The sequence below is a fragment of the Pseudophryne corroboree genome, chromosome 9, assembly GCF_028390025.1.
Source record: "Pseudophryne corroboree isolate aPseCor3 chromosome 9, aPseCor3.hap2, whole genome shotgun sequence".
NCBI classification, from domain to species: Eukaryota; Metazoa; Chordata; class Amphibia; order Anura; family Myobatrachidae; genus Pseudophryne; species Pseudophryne corroboree.
The window spans coordinates 238143096-238161306 of NC_086452.1; the positions used below are offsets into that span (position 1 = coordinate 238143096).

Genomic DNA, 18211 nt, shown 5'->3' on the forward strand with positions numbered 1-18211 from the left:
AAGCAGTGAGTTACTTTAAATGTTGGGTGAACGGTATTTTTACATAACATCCTTAAAACACCACACAAATAGGCAGATTCACTTAGCAGCAACAGATACTGTAGATTTACTTTAACAAAACTTCTAAAAATTAAAAGTGGTGGTGTTGCCTATAGCAACCAATTCAATTCTGCCTATTACTTTTTCAGATGCAATAGAGAAATTATACAATCTGACACCACCAGTTTTCATTTTTAGAAGCTTTAGTAAATCTACTGTACCACCAAGTTTCTGTGTGAATCTTGAGTCTTCATATAATGAGAGCTTTCCAATTAGGATAACATTACTCATAGATGTCCTTCACTCTGTCGCTGCTGCTGGGACAGCCACTTGGCTCCCGTCTTAAAGGGAAATTTTCTGATTTTATTCAAGATGGCATTTTCACCCAAAAATGCATCTCTGTAATTTACTAAATACAAATCACTGCAGTCTAGGGGCAATTCGTATTGAGTTTCACAGCCAACCACACAAATAAGCATCAATACACCATCGGTCAAACATGGTTGCTTTTTCACATAGACCTCATACAATACGGGAATTTTCTAAGAATTCATATTCTCTTTCACTGCCGACAATAGCCAAACTGCCAGAAAAGGATGGAATTCGTACAAAAATAGAACTTTCAAATAGACCTGCTTCTGGCTGGCATGTTTGGAGAATCATACACAGATCAGTGAGATCCGTGCATGCTCCTCTGTGTAAAAGTGTAGTAAAGAGCTAGAAAAAAAAAAAAGAAATTGCATTGGGTCCCCCCTCCTAAGCATAACCAGCACCGGGCCAATCCTGGTGCTTAAAATACCAGAAAAAAATTGCGTAGGGGTTCCCAGTATTTTAAGAACCAGCACCAGGCTCCACTAGTCAAGAAGATAATGCCACAACCAGTGGACATATTTACATAGGTCCCTGGGGCCATGGCATTATGCCCCCAACTAGTCACCCCTAGCCGGGGTTCCCTGAGGGAGTGGGCACCCCTCCAATAAATGGGTCCCCCTCTCTAGGTACCCAAGGGCCAGGGATAAATCCCGAAGTTGTCCCCAGCACCAGTGGGAGGTGGGTGCCGGGTGATTAGCCATTAAGTGTAAAATTAAGAATAAATCCTGTCTTTTGCTGTGGAACTTTAGGTCCCAGCAAGCCTCCTCCACATGCTAGTACTTGGAGAACCACTGGGCCTTAAAGTACCTGTAGTTCCACAGCAAAAGAAATATTACAGTAAACACAGGACATGAACACCGTACATAGTATAACTTTAATGAAACATACATGCGCACTCACGCTCACATATACTGTACTTCCCTACTGTCCCATGGAGCCACTCGGTCCCCTTGTCAAGTAAAAATCCATAGGTGACCTGTAAATAAATAAGTTATGCTCTGTGTGTATTTTTGTATCAAGCTACAAAGTCACACAAAAAATTATTTTGAAAAAAAAAAAGAAATAATTATACTCAAATATATCCATTGTAGATCAGACCTCTTCTGTCCATGTAGGCATCCACATGGTTAAAAATAACAAACCACAGCTAACCAAGACCATAACGGGCTAGTATAAGTGCATGTTTTAACATACACTCCTACTACACGAATGGTGGCCCTCCACATGACTAATGTCACTAGAGGGACCCGCCAGCCAATCAGGAGCCGCTGCCATAGCAGCAGCTTCCTGATTGGCTTTGCACTCCTAGGGCTCTGGCTATCAATGTTATCAGCCCTACACACTGGCCGATTGGTTGCCGAGGTTCCCAATGGCTGAAACGGCGGACAGGCAACCCAGCGGCGGGGCTGGGGGTGACAGGGGGAGTGAAGTTTCTTCACTTCCCCCATCACCCGGCCCCATAGCCCTTCATGATAATATGGATGATATTGTCCATATTGGCTTGCAGACATAAACAAGCAGGCACCAATGATGAATGAGTGCGGGGCCATGCATAGTTCATCATTGGTTCATATACAACAAAAGATATGAACTATATATATATATATATATATATATATACTCCCATTATATAAATCCTTAGTGAGGCCATGTCTTGAATACTGTGCACAGTTTTGGGCACCATACTACAAGAAGGATATCCTGGAGCTAGAAAAGGTTCAGAGGCAAGCAACTAAACTAATCAAAGGCATGGAGATGCTGGAATACCACTAAAGACTTGCAAAGCTATGCATGTTTACACTTATAAATATATAAGGGGACAATACACAGAGCTAGCAGGGGATCTGTTTTTAGTAAGATCGACACAGAGAACACGTGGACACCCGCTTAGGTTAGAGGAAAGGAGGTTCCGTACACCAAGGCAAAAAGGTTTTTTTCACAGTAAGGACAATACGAGTTTGGAATTCCCTGCCTGAGAGAGTAGTAATGGCGCACTCTGGCAACATTTTTAATAATGAGCTGGATACATTCCTAATTGATAAGGATATACAGGGTTATGGTGCATAGATCACACTCTAGTTATAAAAAAAAGTAATAAACATAACGGCCTACTTTAGCACAAGTTATAATTAGTCCTGATAATAATACAGCATATGAGACCACAAATAGGTTGAACTCGATGGACAACTTGTCTTTTTTCAACCTCAGAAAACAGGATTTTGGTACTCACCGTTAAATTCTTTTCTCCTAGTCTGTAGAGGATGCTGGGGACTCCAAAAGGACCATGGGGTATAGACAGGATCCGCAGGAGCTGGGGCACACTAAAAAGACTTAAAACTGGGTGTGAACTGGCTCCTCCCTCTATGCCCCTCCTCCAGACCTCAGTTATAGGTACTGTGCCCAGGAGAGACGGACAGTACAAGGAAAGATTTTTGTTTTAACTAAGGCCTACCAAACTACCAGCCCACACCATAAACATACCGTACAACCGGAATAACGCCAAACCAGATAACAGTATGCATAAAACTCCAGCAACCAGCTGCAACAAACCAATACACAACTCGTGTACAAACTAACTTAACCAGTAAGAAAACACACTGCAAGTAATAGTCAGCACTGGGACGGGCACACAGCATCCTCTACAGCAGGCATTCCCGACCACGGTCCTCAAGGCACACCAACAGTGCAGGTTTTAGTGATATCCAGGCTGCAGCACAGATGATTAAATCAAAATAACTGAGCTGCTAATTAAGTCACCTGTGCTGTAGCCTGGATATCACTAAAACCTGCACTGTTAGTGTGCCTTGAGGACCGTGGTTGGGAATGCCTGCTCTACGGACTAGGAGAAAAGGATTTAACGGTGAGTACCAAAATCCTGTTTTCTCTTACGTCCTAGAGGATGCTGGGGACTCCAAAAGGACCATGGGGATTATACCAAAGCTCCAGAAAGGGAGGGAGAGTGAGGACGACTCTGCAGCACCGACTAAGCAAACACCAGGTCCTCATCGGCCAGGGTATCAAACTTATAGAACTTAGCAAAAGTGTTCGACCCCGACCAAGTAGCTGCTCGGCAAAGCAGTAGCGCCGAGACACCTCGGGCAGCCGCCCAAGATGAGCCCACTTTCCTGGTAGAATGGGCTTTAACCGATTTCGGCACCGGCAGTCCTGCCGAAAATGAGCCTGCTGGATCGTACTACAAATCCAGCGTGCAATAGTCTGTTTTGAAGCGGGATGAACAATCTTGTTGGCCGCATACAAAACAAACAACACTTCAGTTTTTCTAGTAACAGCTGTCCTAGAAACATATACTTTTAACGCTCTTACAACATCCAGAGATTTTAGAATCGCCACCTCTTCCGTAGCTACCGGAACCACAATAGGTTGGTTAATGTGAAATGAAGAAACCACCTTCGGTAGAAATTGTTGACGAGTCCTCAATTCCGCCCTATCCGAATGAAAAATCAAGTACGGGCTCTTATGCGATAAAGCTGCCAATTCCGACACTCGCCTGGCAGATGCCAGCGCCAAAAGCATAACGACCTTCCAAGTGAGAAATTTCAACTCAACCTTACGCAAAAGTTCAAACCAGGAAGACATGAGAAACTGTAAGACGACATCTAGGTCCCATGGAGCTACAGGAGGTACATACGGTGGATTGATATGCATCACACCCTTCACAAAGGTCTGAACCTCTGGGAGGGCAGCTAACTCTTTTTGAAAGAAAATAGACAAAGCCGAAATTTGCACTATGATGGAACCCAATCTCAGGCCTGCATCTACGCCCGCCTGTAAAAAGTGGAGAAAACGACCCAAGTGAAAATCCTCCGCAGGAGCCTTTTTAAACTCACACCAGGAAACATACTTCCTCCAGATACGGTGATAGTGTTTCGCCGTAACCTCTTTCCTAGCCTTAATGAGAGTTGTAATGACTTCCCTGGGAATACCCTTACGAGCTAAGATCTGGCGCTCAACCTCCATGCCGTCAAACGCAGCCGCGGTAAGTCTGGAAACACGCATGGACCCTGCAACAACAGATCCTCTCTTAGAGGAAGCGGCCAAGGATCTTCCACCAGCAAGTCCTGAAGATCCGGGACCAGGCACTTCTTGGCCAGTCTGGAACGACGAGAATCGCCTGAACCCTTGCTCACGAATGATCCCCAGCACCTTTGGAATGAGAGGAAGTGGAGGGAACACATACACCGACTGGAAGACCCACGGAGACATCAGGGCGTCCACTGCAGTGGCTTGTGGGTCCCTTGACCTGGAACAATACCTCGGGAGCTTCTTGTTGAGCTGAGACGCCATCATGTCTATCAACGGAATTCCCCAGCATCTTGTCACTTCTGCAAATACCTCTTGGTACAGAGCCCACTCTCCCGGATGGAGGTCGTGTCTGCTGAGGAAATCCGCTTCCCAGTTGTCCACCCCCGGTAGGAAAACTGCTGACAGTGCGCTGACGTGTTGTTCGCCCAGCGAAGGATCTTTGTGGCCTCCACCATTGCTGCTCTGCTCCTCGTTCCGCCTTGCCAGTTTATATTGGCCACTGCTGTGATGTTGTCTGACTGTACCAGGACCGGTCGATCCTGAAGAAGTCTTCTTGCTTGGAGCAGGCCGTTGTAAATGGCTCTTAACTCGAGAATATTTATGTGGAGACAGGCTTCCTGGAGCGACCATTTTCCCTGGAAATTTCTTCCTTGGGTGACGGCGCCCCAGCCCCGGAGACTTGCATCTGTCGTCAGAAGTAACCAACCCTGGATACCGAATCGGCATCCCCCCAGAAGGTGATGAGCTTGTAGCCACCACAGGAGAGAAATTCTGGCTCTGGGAGATAGACTTATGTTCCGGTGAATGTGTAGATGAGATCCGGACCATTTGCTCAACAAGTCCCACTGAAACACGCGGGCGTGAAATCTGCCAAATGGAATGGCTTTGTACGCCGCAACCATCTTCCCCAGAACCCGAGTACAATAATGGATCGACACACTCGTCGGCTTCAGAAGTTCTCTGACCATCGTCTGCAGTTCCCGAGCCTTTTCTTCTGGAAGGAATACCTTCTGTAACTCCGTGTCCAGAATCATGCCCAGAAAAGGAAGCCGAGTGGTCGGAATCAACTGGGATTTCGGCAAATTGAGCACCCAACCGTGCTGTCGCAGAACCGATAGTGACAACTCTACACTTCTCAGCAACCGTTCCTTGGACCTCGCCTTTATCAGGAGATTGTCCAAGTACGGGATAATTGAAACCCCTTGTTTGCGAAGAAGAACCATCATTTCTGCCATGACCTTGGTGAAAATCCTCGGAGCCGTGGAAAGCCCAAATGGCAACGTCTGAAATTGGTAATGAGAATCCTGTATCGCAAACCTGAGGAAAGCCTGATGTGGAGGATATAGCGGCACATGTAAATAGGCATCCTTTATGTCGACTGACGCCATAAAATCCCCCCCCTCCAGGCTGGCAATCACCGCTCGAAGGGATTCCATCTTGAACTTGAAGACTTTCAAGTATGGATTGAGGGATTTTAGATTTAGAATTGGTCTGACCGAACCGTCCGGTTTCGGTACCACAAAGAGGCTCGAGTAGAACCCCTCCCCCTGCTGGGACGGAGGGACGGGAACAATTACCTTCTGTAGACACAATTTTTGAATCGCCGCCCGGACCACCTCCCTGTCCGGAAGAACCACTGGTAATGCCGAAATGAAGAACCGGTGAGGGGGCATCTCCTGAAACTCCAGTTTGTATCCTTGAGACACGATTTCTAACACCCAAGGATCCAGGTCTGATTGAATCCAGACCTGGCTGAATACCTGAAGACGGCCCCCACCGGTCCGGACTTCCCCAGGGAAGCCCCAGCGTCATGCGGTGGACTTGGTAGCAGCCGGGGAGGACTTACGGTCCTGTGCGCCTGAGGCTGCAGGAAGTTTTCTTCCCCGTCCTCTACCCTTTGAGGCGAGGAAAGATTAACCTTTCCCACGCCTGTATTTGTCGTGACGAAAGGACTGCATTTGCTGATGTAGTGCCTTTTTCTGTTGTGTGGGAACATAAGGAAGAAAAGAGGACTTACCCGCAGTCGCGGTCGAGACTAGGTCCGCCAGGCCGTCCCCAAACAAGACAGTACCTTTAAAGGGTAGAGCTTCCATAGACCTCTTGGAGTCGGCATCAGCATTCCATTGATGGATCCACAAGGCCCTCCTGGCAGATATCGACATGGCATTGGTCCTTGATCCCAAGAGACAGACGTCCCTTGCCACGTCCTTTAGGTAATACGCAGCGTCCTTAATATAACCGAGAGTTAGAAGGACATTATCTTTATCAAGAGTATCCATGTCACTAGCTAAATTCTCAGCCCATTTAGCAATAGCACTACTCACCCATACCGATGCCACAGCAGGTCTGAGCAATTCACCCGTATTAGCGAAAATGGACTTCAGATACGTCTCCAACTTGCGATCCGCCGGATCCTTGAGAGCTGCCGTGTCAGGAGACGGAAGCGCCACCTTCTTAGACAAACGGGATAGAGCTTTATCAACAGTTGGAGATGTCTCCCATTTTTCCCTGTCATCAGAGGGGAAAGTATTCGCCATATAAATCCTCTTGGGAATCTGCCATTTCTTATCCGGCGACTCCCAAGCCTTTTCACAAAGAGTATTCATTTCATGAGAGGGGGGAAACTTCACCTCAGGTTTCTTTCCCTTGAACAAGCAAATCCTTGTTTCCTGTTCCGCAGGTTCATCAGAAATTTGCAAAATATCCTTTATAGCCACAATCATGTACTGAATACTCTTAACTAATCGTGGATGTAACGCAGCCTCAGTGAAATCGACCTCGGAATCAGAGTTTGTGTCGGTATCCGTATCCCCCACCTGAGTAAAAGGCCTCTTATGGGACCTGGATGGGGTCTGTACCTGAGATAAAGCCTCCTCCATGGACTTTTTCCACACCTGCGTCTATGACTCAGACTTATCTAACCTCTTAGATAAAGAAGCTACATTGGAATTTATTGTATTAAGGAGTGCTAGTAAATCAGGAGTCGGCTGCGTCGACAGTGCTACATCTAGCCCCGCATCCCCACCTCCCATAACCTCCTCTGGCGAATAACATTCAGGCTCCAACATGTCGACACGTAGTACTGACACACAACCCACACACAACCGTCCCAGCAAGGTGACAGGCCCACAATGCAGCCCAGAAGAGGCGACAGAGGGAGTATGCCAGCTCACACCCCAGCGCCTGTATATTGGTACACGAATATATGTACCCAGCGCTGCCTTATTATCAAAAAGACTGGTACCCCACTGCGGCTCCCCTCTAGAGATGCCCCCTTTACTTGAAATCAGTGTGGAGGTCCTGGCAGCGTCTCTCCCTCCGTCTGGTGCAGGGAGAAAATGGCGCGTGTGAGCCGCGGACCGAAGCTCCGCCCCCTTCCCGTCGGCACCCACAATCATACCACCCCCCCCCCCCCCCCCAGCGCCCTGCACCTAGTGACAACCGTTGGTGATATGTGTGGGGGAGCAAGGAGCACAGCGTTACCGCTGTGCTTTACCTTCCGTCACTGAAGTCTTCTGCCGTCCTGAAGTCTTCTGATCTTCTCATACTCACCCGACTTCTGGCTTCTGTGAGGGGGTGACGGCGTGGCTCCGGGAACAAGCAGCTAGGCGCACCAAGTGATCGAACCCTCTGGAGCTAATGGTGTCCAGTAGCCGAGAAGCAGAGCCTTGAAACTCACAGAAGTAGGTCCTGCTTCTCTCCCCTCACTCCCACGCTGCAGGGAGCCTGTAGCCAGCAGGGCTCCCTGAAAATAAAAAACCTAACAAAAGTGTTTTTCTAGAGAAACTCAGTAGAGCTCCCCTAGTGTGCATCCAGTCACTCCTGGGCACAAAGTCTAACTGAGGTCTGGAGGAGGGGCATAGAGGGAGGAGCCAGTTCACACCCAGTTTTAAGTCTTTTTAGTGTGCCCAAGCTCCTGCAGATCCCGTCTATACCCCATGGTCCTTTTGGAGTCCCCAGCATCCTCTAGGACGTAAGAGAAACTATGTTACTATGATATCTCATTAATTAATTAATGAGATCATTCATATCTTTCAGTGAATCTGTAAATGTGTATGGCCCATTAGCCCACAAGGGTCAACCTCAAGTGGTTAGTCTGTGTGTTCTCCTCTTTGTGTGTGCTTCTCTATGTCTGCATGCAGTGTCGGACTGGGGCATGAAGGGCCCACTGGGGGAATGCAGTGGTAGGGGCCCATTTTTGGGGTGTGACCAGTCTCCAGAGAGGGTGTGGCCAGCCACCACATTGGTTTCCCTAACCATTAGAGGACTGGTAACCTATATATATTAAATACTGCTAGTGCTAGTGCATGCATGATAATGTACCAGATTACAGTAATAACTAGAGATGAGCGCCTGAAATTTTTCGGGTTTTGTGTTTTGGTTTTGGGTTCGGTTCCGCGGCCGTGTTTTGGGTTCGAACGCGTTTTGGCAAAACCTCACCGAATTATTTTTGTCGGATTCGGGTGTGTTTTGGATTCGGGTGTTTTTTTCCAAAAACACTAAAAAACAGCTTAAATCATAGAATTTGGGGGTCATTTTGATCCCAAAGTATTATTAACCTCAAAAACCATAATTTACACTCATTTTCAGTCTATTCTGAATACCTCACACCTCACAATATTATTTTTAGTCCTAAAATTTGCACCGAGGTCGCTGTGTGAGTAAGATAAGCGACCCTAGTGGCCGACACAAACACCGGGCCCATCTAGGAGTGGCACTGCAGTGTCACGCAGGATGTCCCTTCCAAAAAACCCTCCCCAAACAGCACATGACGCAAAGAAAAAAAGAGGCGCAATGAGGTAGCTGTGTGAGTAAGATTAGCGACCCTAGTGGCCGACACAAACACCGGGCCCATCTAGGAGTGGCACTGCAGTGTCACGCAGGATGGCCCTTCCAAAAAACCCTCCCCAAACAGCACATGACGCAAAGAAAAAAAGAGGCGCAATGAGGTAGCTGTGTGAGTAAGATTAGCGACCCTAGTGGCCGACACAAACACCGGGCCCATCTAGGAGTGGCACTGCAGTGTCACGCAGGATGGCCCTTCCAAAAAACCCTCCCCAAACAGCACATGACGCAAAGAAAAAAAGAGGCGCAATGAGGTAGCTGACTGTGTGAGTAAGATTAGCGACCCTAGTGGCCGACACAAACACCGGGCCCATCTAGGAGTGGCACTGCAGTGTCACGCAGGATGTCCCTTCCAAAAAACCCTCCCCAAACAGCACATGACGCAAAGAAAAAAAGAGGCGCAATGAGGTAGCTGTGTGAGTAAGATTAGCGACCCTAGTGGCCGACACAAACACCGGGCCCATCTAGGAGTGGCACTGCAGTGTCACGCAGGATGTCCCTTCCAAAAAACCCTCCCCAATCAGCACATGATGCAAAGAAAAAGAAAAGAAAAAAGAGGTGCAAGATGGAATTATCCTTGGGCCCTCCCACCCACCCTTATGTTGTATAAACAAAACAGGACATGCACACTTTAACCAACCCATCATTTCAGTGACAGGGTCTGCCACACGACTGTGACTGATATGACGGGTTGGTTTGGACCCCCCCCAAAAAAGAAGCAATTAATCTCTCCTTGCACAAACTGGCTCTACAGAGGCAAGATGTCCACCTCATCTTCACCCTCCGATATATCACCGTGTACATCCCCCTCCTCACAGATTATCAATTCGTCCCCACTGGAATCCACCATCTCAGCTCCCTGTGTACTTTGTGGAGGCAATTGCTGCTGGTCAATGTCTCCGCGGAGGAATTGATTATAATTCATTTTAATGAACATCATCTTCTCCACATTTTCTGGATGTAACCTCGTACGCCGATTGCTGACAAGGTGAGCGGCGGCACTAAACACTCTTTCGGAGTACACACTTGTGGGAGGGCAACTTAGGTAGAATAAAGCCAGTTTGTGCAAGGGCCTCCAAATTGCCTCTTTTTCCTGCCAGTATAAGTACGGACTGTGTGACGTGCCTACTTGGATGCGGTCACTCATATAATCCTCCACCATTCTATCAATGTTGAGAGAATCATATGCAGTGACAGTAGACGACATGTCCGTAATCGTTGGCAGGTCCTTCAGTCCGGACCAGATGTCAGCATCAGCAGTCGCTCCAGACTGCCCTGCATCACCGCCAGCGGGTGGGCTCGGAATTCTGAGCCTTTTCCTCGCACCCCCAGTTGCGGGAGAATGTGAAGGAGGAGATGTTGACAGGTCGCGTTCCGCTTGACTTGACAATTTTGTCACCAGCAGGTCTTTCAACCCCAGCAGACCTGTGTCTGCCGGAAAGAGAGATCCAAGGTAGGCTTTAAATCTAGGATCGAGCACGGTGGCCAAAATGTAGTGCTCTGATTTCAACAGATTGACCACCCGTGAATCCTTGTTAAGCGAATTAAGGGCTGCATCCACAATTCCCACATGCCTAGCGGAATCGCTCCGTGTTAGCTCCTTCTTCAATGCCTCCAGCTTCTTCTGCAAAAGCCTGATGAGGGGAATGACCTGACTCAGGCTGGCAGTGTCTGAACTGACTTCACGTGTGGCAAGTTCAAAGGGCATCAGAACCTTGCACAACGTTGAAATCATTCTCCACTGCACTTGAGACAGGTGCATTCCATCTCCTATATCGTGCTCAATTGTATAGGCTTGAATGGCCTTTTGCTGCTCCTCCAACCTCTGAAGCATATAGAGGGTTGAATTCCACCTCGTTACCACTTCTTGCTTCAGATGATGGCAGGGCAGGTTCAGTAGTTTTTGGTGGTGCTCCAGTCTTCTGTACGTGGTGCCTGTACGCCGAAAGTGTCCCGCAATTTTTCTGGCCACCGACAGCATCTCTTGCACGCCCCTGTCGTTTTTAAAAAAATTCTGCACCACCAAATTCAAGGTATGTGCAAAACATGGGACGTGCTGGAATTTGCCCATATTTAATGCACACACAATATTGCTGGCGTTGTCCGATGCCACAAATCCACAGGAGAGTCCAATTGGGGTAAGCCATTCCGCGATGATCTTCCTCAGTTGCCGTAAGAGGTTTTCAGCTGTGTGCGTATTCTGGAAAGCGGTGATACAAAGCGTAGCCTGCCTAGGAAAGAGTTGGCGTTTGCGAGATGCTGCTACTGGTGCCGCCGCTGCTGTTCTTGCGGCGGGAGTCCATACATCTACCCAGTGGGCTGTCACAGTCATATAGTCCTGACCCTGCCCTGCTCCACTTGTCCACATGTCCGTGGTTAAGTGGACATTGGGTACAACTGCATTTTTTAGGAGACTGGTGAGTCTTTTTCTGACGTCCGTGTACATTCTCGGTATCGCCTGCCTAGAGAAGTGGAACCTAGATGGTATTTGGTAACGGGGGCACACTGCCTCAATAAATTGTCTAGTTCCCTGTGAACTAACGGCGGATACCGGACGCACGTCTAACACCAACATAGTTGTCAAGGACTCAGTTATCCGCTTTGCAGTAGGATGACTGCTGTGATATTTCATCTTCCTCGCAAAGGACTGTTGAACAGTCAATTGCTTACTGGAAGTAGTACAAGTGGGCTTACGACTTCCCCTCTGGGATGACCATCGACTCCCAGCGGCAACAACAGCAGCGCCAGCAGCAGTAGGCGTTACACGCAAGGATGCATCGGAGGAATCCCAGGCAGGAGAGGACTCGTCAGACTTGCCAGTGACATGGCCTGCAGGACTATTGGCATTCCTGGGGAAGGAGGAAATTGACACTGAGGGAGTTGGTGGGGTGGTTTGCGTGAGCTTGGTTACAAGAGGAAGGGATTTACTGGTCAGTGGACTGCTTCCGCTGTCACCCAAAGTTTTTGAACTTGTCACTGACTTATTATGAATGCGCTGCAGGTGACGTATAAGGGAGGATGTTCCGAGGTGGTTAACGTCCTTACCCCTACTTATTACAGCTTGACAAAGGGAACACACGGCTTGACACCTGTTGTCCGCATTTCTGGTGAAATACCTCCACACCGAAGAGCTGATTTTTTTGGTATTTTCACCTGGCATGTCAACGGCCATATTCCTCCCACGGACAACAGGTGTCTCCCCGGGTGCCTGACTTAAACAAACCACCTCACCATCAGAATCCTCCTGGTCAATTTCCTCCCCAGCGCCAGCAACACCCATATCCTCCTCATCCTGGTGTACTTCAACACTGACATCTTCAATCTGACTATCAGGAACTGGACTGCGGGTGCTCCTTCCAGCACTTGCAGGGGGCATGCAAATAGTGGAAGGCGCATGCTCTTCACGTCCAGTGTTGGGAAGGTCAGGCATCGCAAACGACACAATTGGACTCTCCTTGTGGATTTGGGATTTCAAAGAACGCACAGTTCTTTGCGGTGCTTTTGCCAGCTTGAGTCTTTTCAGTTTTCTAGCGAGAGGCTGAGTGCTTCCATCCTCATGTGAAGCTGAACCACTAGCCATGAACATAGGCCAGGGCCTCAGCCGTTCCTTGCCACTCCGTGTGGTAAATGGCATATTGGCAAGTTTACGCTTCTCCTCCGACAATTTTATTTTAGGTTTTGGAGTCCTTTTTTTTCTGATATTTGGTGTTTTGGATTTGACATGCTCTGTACTATGACATTGGGCATCGGCCTTGGCAGACGACGTTGCTGGCATTTCATCGTCTCGGCCATGACTAGTGGCAGCAGCTTCAGCACGAGGTGGAAGTGGATCTTGATCTTTCCCTAATTTTGGAACCTCAACTTTTTTGTTCTCCATATTTTATAGGCAGAACTAAAAGGCACCTCAGGTAAACAATGGAGATGGATGGATTGGATACTAGTATACAATTATGGACGGACTGCCACGGTTAGGTGGTATAAAAAAACCACGGTTAGGTGGTATATATTATAATAATAATACAATTATGGATGGACGGACTGCCTGCCGACTGCCGACACAGAGGTAGCCACAGCCGTGAACTACCGCACTGTACACTGGTTGATAAAGAGATAGTAGTATACTCGTAACAACTAGTATGACACTATGACGACGGTATAAAGAATGAAAAAAAAACCACGGTTAGGTGGTATATATTATAATAATAATACAATTATGGATGGACGGACTGCCTGCCGACTGCCGACACAGAGGTAGCCACAGCCGTGAACTACCGCACTGTACACTGGTTGATAAAGAGATAGTAGTATACTCGTAACAACTAGTATGACACTATGACGACGGTATAAAGAATGAAAAAAAAACCACGGTTAGGTGGTATATATTATAATAATAATACAATTATGGATGGACGGACTGCCTGCCGAATGCCGACACAGAGGTAGCCACAGCCGTGAACTACCGCACTGTACACTGGTTGATAAAGAGATAGTAGTATACTCGTAACAACTAGTATGACACTATGACGACGGTATAAAGAATGAAAAAAAAACCACGGTTAGGTGGTATATATTATAATAATAATACAATTATGGATGGACGGACTGCCTGCCGACTGCCGACACAGAGGTAGCCACAGCCGTGAACTACCGCACTGTACACTGGTTGATAAAGAGATAGTAGTATACTCGTAACAACTAGTATGACACTATGACGACGGTATAAAGAATGAAAAAAAAACCACGGTTAGGTGGTATATATTATAATAATAATACAATTATGGATGGACGGACTGCCTGCCGACTGCCGACACAGAGGTAGCCACAGCCGTGAACTACCGCACTGTACACTGGTTGATAAAGAGATAGTAGTATACTCGTAACAACTAGTATGACACTATGACGACGGTATAAAGAATGAAAAAAAAACCACGGTTAGGTGGTATATATTATAATAATAATACAATTATGGATGGACGGACTGCCTGCCGACTGCCGACACAGAGGTAGCCACAGCCGTGAACTACCGCACTGTACACTGGTTGATAAAGAGATAGTAGTATACTCGTAACAACTAGTATGACACTATGACGACGGTATAAAGAATGCAAAAAAAACCACAGTTAGGTGGTATATATTATAATAATAATACAATTATGGATGGACGGACTGCCTGCCGACTGCCGACACAGAGGTAGCCACAGCCGTGAACTACCGCACTGTACACTGGTTGATAAAGAGATAGTAGTATACTCGTAACAACTAGTATGACACTATGACGGTATAAAGAATGAAAAAAAAACCACGGTTAGGTGGTATATATTATAATAATAATACAATTATGGATGGACGGACTGCCTGCCGACTGCCGACACAGAGGTAGCCACAGCCGTGAACTACCGCACTGTACACTGGTTGATAAAGAGATAGTAGTATACTCGTAACAATTAGGATGACACTATGACGGTATAAAGAATGAAAAAAAAACCACGGTTAGGTGGTAGGTATATAATAATAAATAATACAATTCTGGTCGGACGGACTGCCTGCCGTGTGCCGACACAGAGGTAGCCACAGCCGTGAACTACCGCACTGTACACTGGTTGATAAAGAGATAGTAGTATACTCGTAACAATTAGGATGACACTATGACGGTATAAAGAATGAAAAAAAAACCACGGTTAGGTGGTAGGTATATAATAATAAATAATACAATTCTGGTCGGACGGACTGCCTGCCGTGTGCCGACACAGAGGTAGCCACAGCCGTGAACTACCGCACTGTACACTGGTTGATAAAGAGATAGTAGTATACTCGTAACAATTAGGATGACACTATGACGGTATAAAGAATGAAAAAAAAACCACGGTTAGGTGGTAGGTATATAATAATAAATAATACAATTCTGGTCGGACGGACTGCCTGCCGTGTGCCGACACAGAGGTAGCCACAGCCGTGAACTACCGCACTGTACACTGGTTGATAAAGAGATAGTAGTATACTCGTAACAATTAGGATGACACTATGACGGTATAAAGAATGAAAAAAAAACCACGGTTAGGTGGTAGGTATATAATAATAAATAATACAATTCTGGTCGGACGGACTGCCTGCCGTGTGCCGACACAGAGGTAGCCACAGCCGTGAACTACCGCACTGTACACTGGTTGATAAAGAGATAGTAGTATACTCGTAACAATTAGGATGACACTATGACGGTATAAAGAATGAAAAAAAAACCACGGTTAGGTGGTAGGTATATAATAATAAATAATACAATTCTGGTCGGACGGACTGCCTGCCGTGTGCCGACACAGAGGTAGCCACAGCCGTGAACTACCGCACTGTACTGTGTCTGCTGCTAATATAGACTGGTTGATATTTAAAGAGATATTAGTAGTATACAACAATACTATACTGGTGGTCAGGCACTGGTCACCACTCCTGCAGCAAAAGTGTGCACTGTTAATTAATATAATTGTACTCCTGGCTCCTGCTAACAACCTGCAGTGCTCCCCAGTCTCCCCCACAATTAATTATAAGCTTTTAATTTATACATTGATGACTGTGCAGCACACTGGGCTGAGCTGAGTGCACACAGACTGAGTCACACTGTGTGACTGACTGTGCTGTGTATCGTTTTTTTTTTCAGGCAGAGAACGGATATAGCAGAGAGAAGTGAACGGATATATTATATTAAATAAAAGTTAACTAGCAACTGCACTGGTCACTGACTGTGGTAAACTAACTCTGTCTGCGACTCTGCACAATCTCTCTCTATCTAATCTATCTATCTCTATTCTAATGGAGAGGACGCCAGACACGTCCTCTCCCTATCAATCTCAATGCACGAGTGAAAATGGCGGCGACGCGCGGCTCCTTATATAGAATCCGAGTCTCGCGATAGAATCCGAGCCTCGCGAGAATCCGACAGCGTCATGATGACGTTCGGGCGCGCTCGGGTTAACCGAGCAAGGCGGGAAGATCCGAGTCGCTCGGACCCGTGGAAAAAAAAGTGAAGTTCGTGCGGGTTCGGATTCAAAGAAACCGAACCCGCTCATCTCTAGTAATAACAGCAATGCACTGTAGAGAATACGCCATAGTCCTGTGCAGTATAATGTAACATACATTTTATGTACCTTATAAATCAAGTGCACAGTTTGGAACCTGATCCCTAGAGGAGGAGGAGGGCCCCCAGGCAGTGGGGCCCACCAGTGGTTTCCCCTGTGCCCCTGTGGGCCAGTCTAACCCTGTCTGCATGTGTCCCTCTATGCCTCTATGTCTCTGTATGCCTCTCTATGTTTGTGTGTACCCCTTTTTGTCTATGTGTGCCCCTCTATGTCTTTGTGCACCTCTCTATGTTTGTGTGCACCCCTCTGTCTGTGTGTGCCCCTCTATGTGTACAATTATGTCTGTATGTCCACATCTATATTTTCAGTTTTGTGCTTCTCCAGCCCCCCATATACTTGTATTTTGCTCCAATGTGATATGTTGCATATGGAATACTGACATTAAAAAAAACTGTTTTTGAGAGGCGTATCAGGTAGCTAACAGATTGCAATTAGAGATGAGCGGGTTCGGTTTCTCTGAAACCGAACCCGCACGAACTTCATGTTTTTTTTACGGGTCCGAGCAGACTCGGATCCTCCCGCCTTGCTCGGTTAACCCGAGCGCGCCCGAACGTCATCATGACGCTGTCGGATTCTCGCGAGACTCGGATTCTATATAAGGAGCCGCGCGTCGCCGCCATTTTCACACGTGCATTGAGATTGATAGGGAGAGGACGTGGCTGGCGTCCTCTCCATTAGAAATTAGATTAGAAGAGAGAGAGAGATTGTGCAGAGTCAGACAGAGTTTACCACAGTGACCAGTGCAGTTGTTGTTAGTTAACTTTTATTTATTTTAATATAATATATCCGTTCTCTGCTATATCCGTTCTCTGCCTGAAAAAAAACGATACACAGCAGCAGCCAGTCACACAGTGTGACTCAGTCTGTGTGCACTCAGCTCAGCCCAGTGTGCTGCACATCAATGTATAAAAGGCAAAGCTTATAATAATTGTGGGGGAGACTGGGGAGCACTGCAGGTTGTTATAGCAGGAGCCCCCAGGAGTACATAATATTATATTAATTTAAAATTAAACAGTGCACACTTTTGCTGCAGGAGTGCCACTGCCAGTGTGACTAGTGGTGACCAGTGCCTGACCACCACAGTATAGTAGTATATTGTTGTATGTATTGTATACTATCTCTTTATCAACCAGTCTATATTAGCAGCAGACAAAGTACAGTGCGGTAGTTCACGGCTGTGGCTACCTCTGTGTCGGCAGTCGGAACTCGGCAGGCAGTCCGTCCATCCATAATTGTATTACAATATATACCACCTAACCGTGGTATTTTTTTTTCTTTCTTTATACCGTCGTCATAGTGTCATACTAGTTGTTACGAGTATACTACTATCTCTTTATCAACCAGTGTACAGTGCGGTAGTTCACGGCTGTGGCTACCTCTGTGTCGGCAGTCGGCAGGCAGTCCGTCCATCCATAATTGTATTATTATTATAATATATACCACCTAACCGTGGTTTTTTTTTCATTCTTTATACCGTCATAGTGTCATACTAGTTGTTACGAGTATACTACTATCTCTTTATCAACCAGTGTACAGTGCGGTAGTTCACGGCTGTGGCTACCTCTGTGTCGGCAGTCGGCAGGCAGTCCGTCCATCCATAATTGTATTATTATTATAATATATACCACCTAACCGTGGTTTTTTTTTCATTCTTTATACCGTCGTCATAGTGTCATACTAGTTGTTACGAGTATACTACTATCTCTTTATCAACCAGTGTACAGTGCGGTAGTTCACGGCTGTGGCTACCTCTGTGTCGGCAGTCGGCAGGCAGTCCGTCCATC

At 46.8% G+C, this 18211-nt stretch overlaps 1 protein-coding gene across 2 annotated transcripts in view; it reads left to right on the forward strand.

Annotated features, from left to right (window-relative positions):
- The window catches only part of LOC134957937 (potassium channel subfamily T member 2), a 1656739-nt gene that overhangs the window by 1191413 nt on the left and 447115 nt on the right, over positions 1–18211 (forward strand). The gene's annotated exons all lie outside the window — the stretch shown is intronic.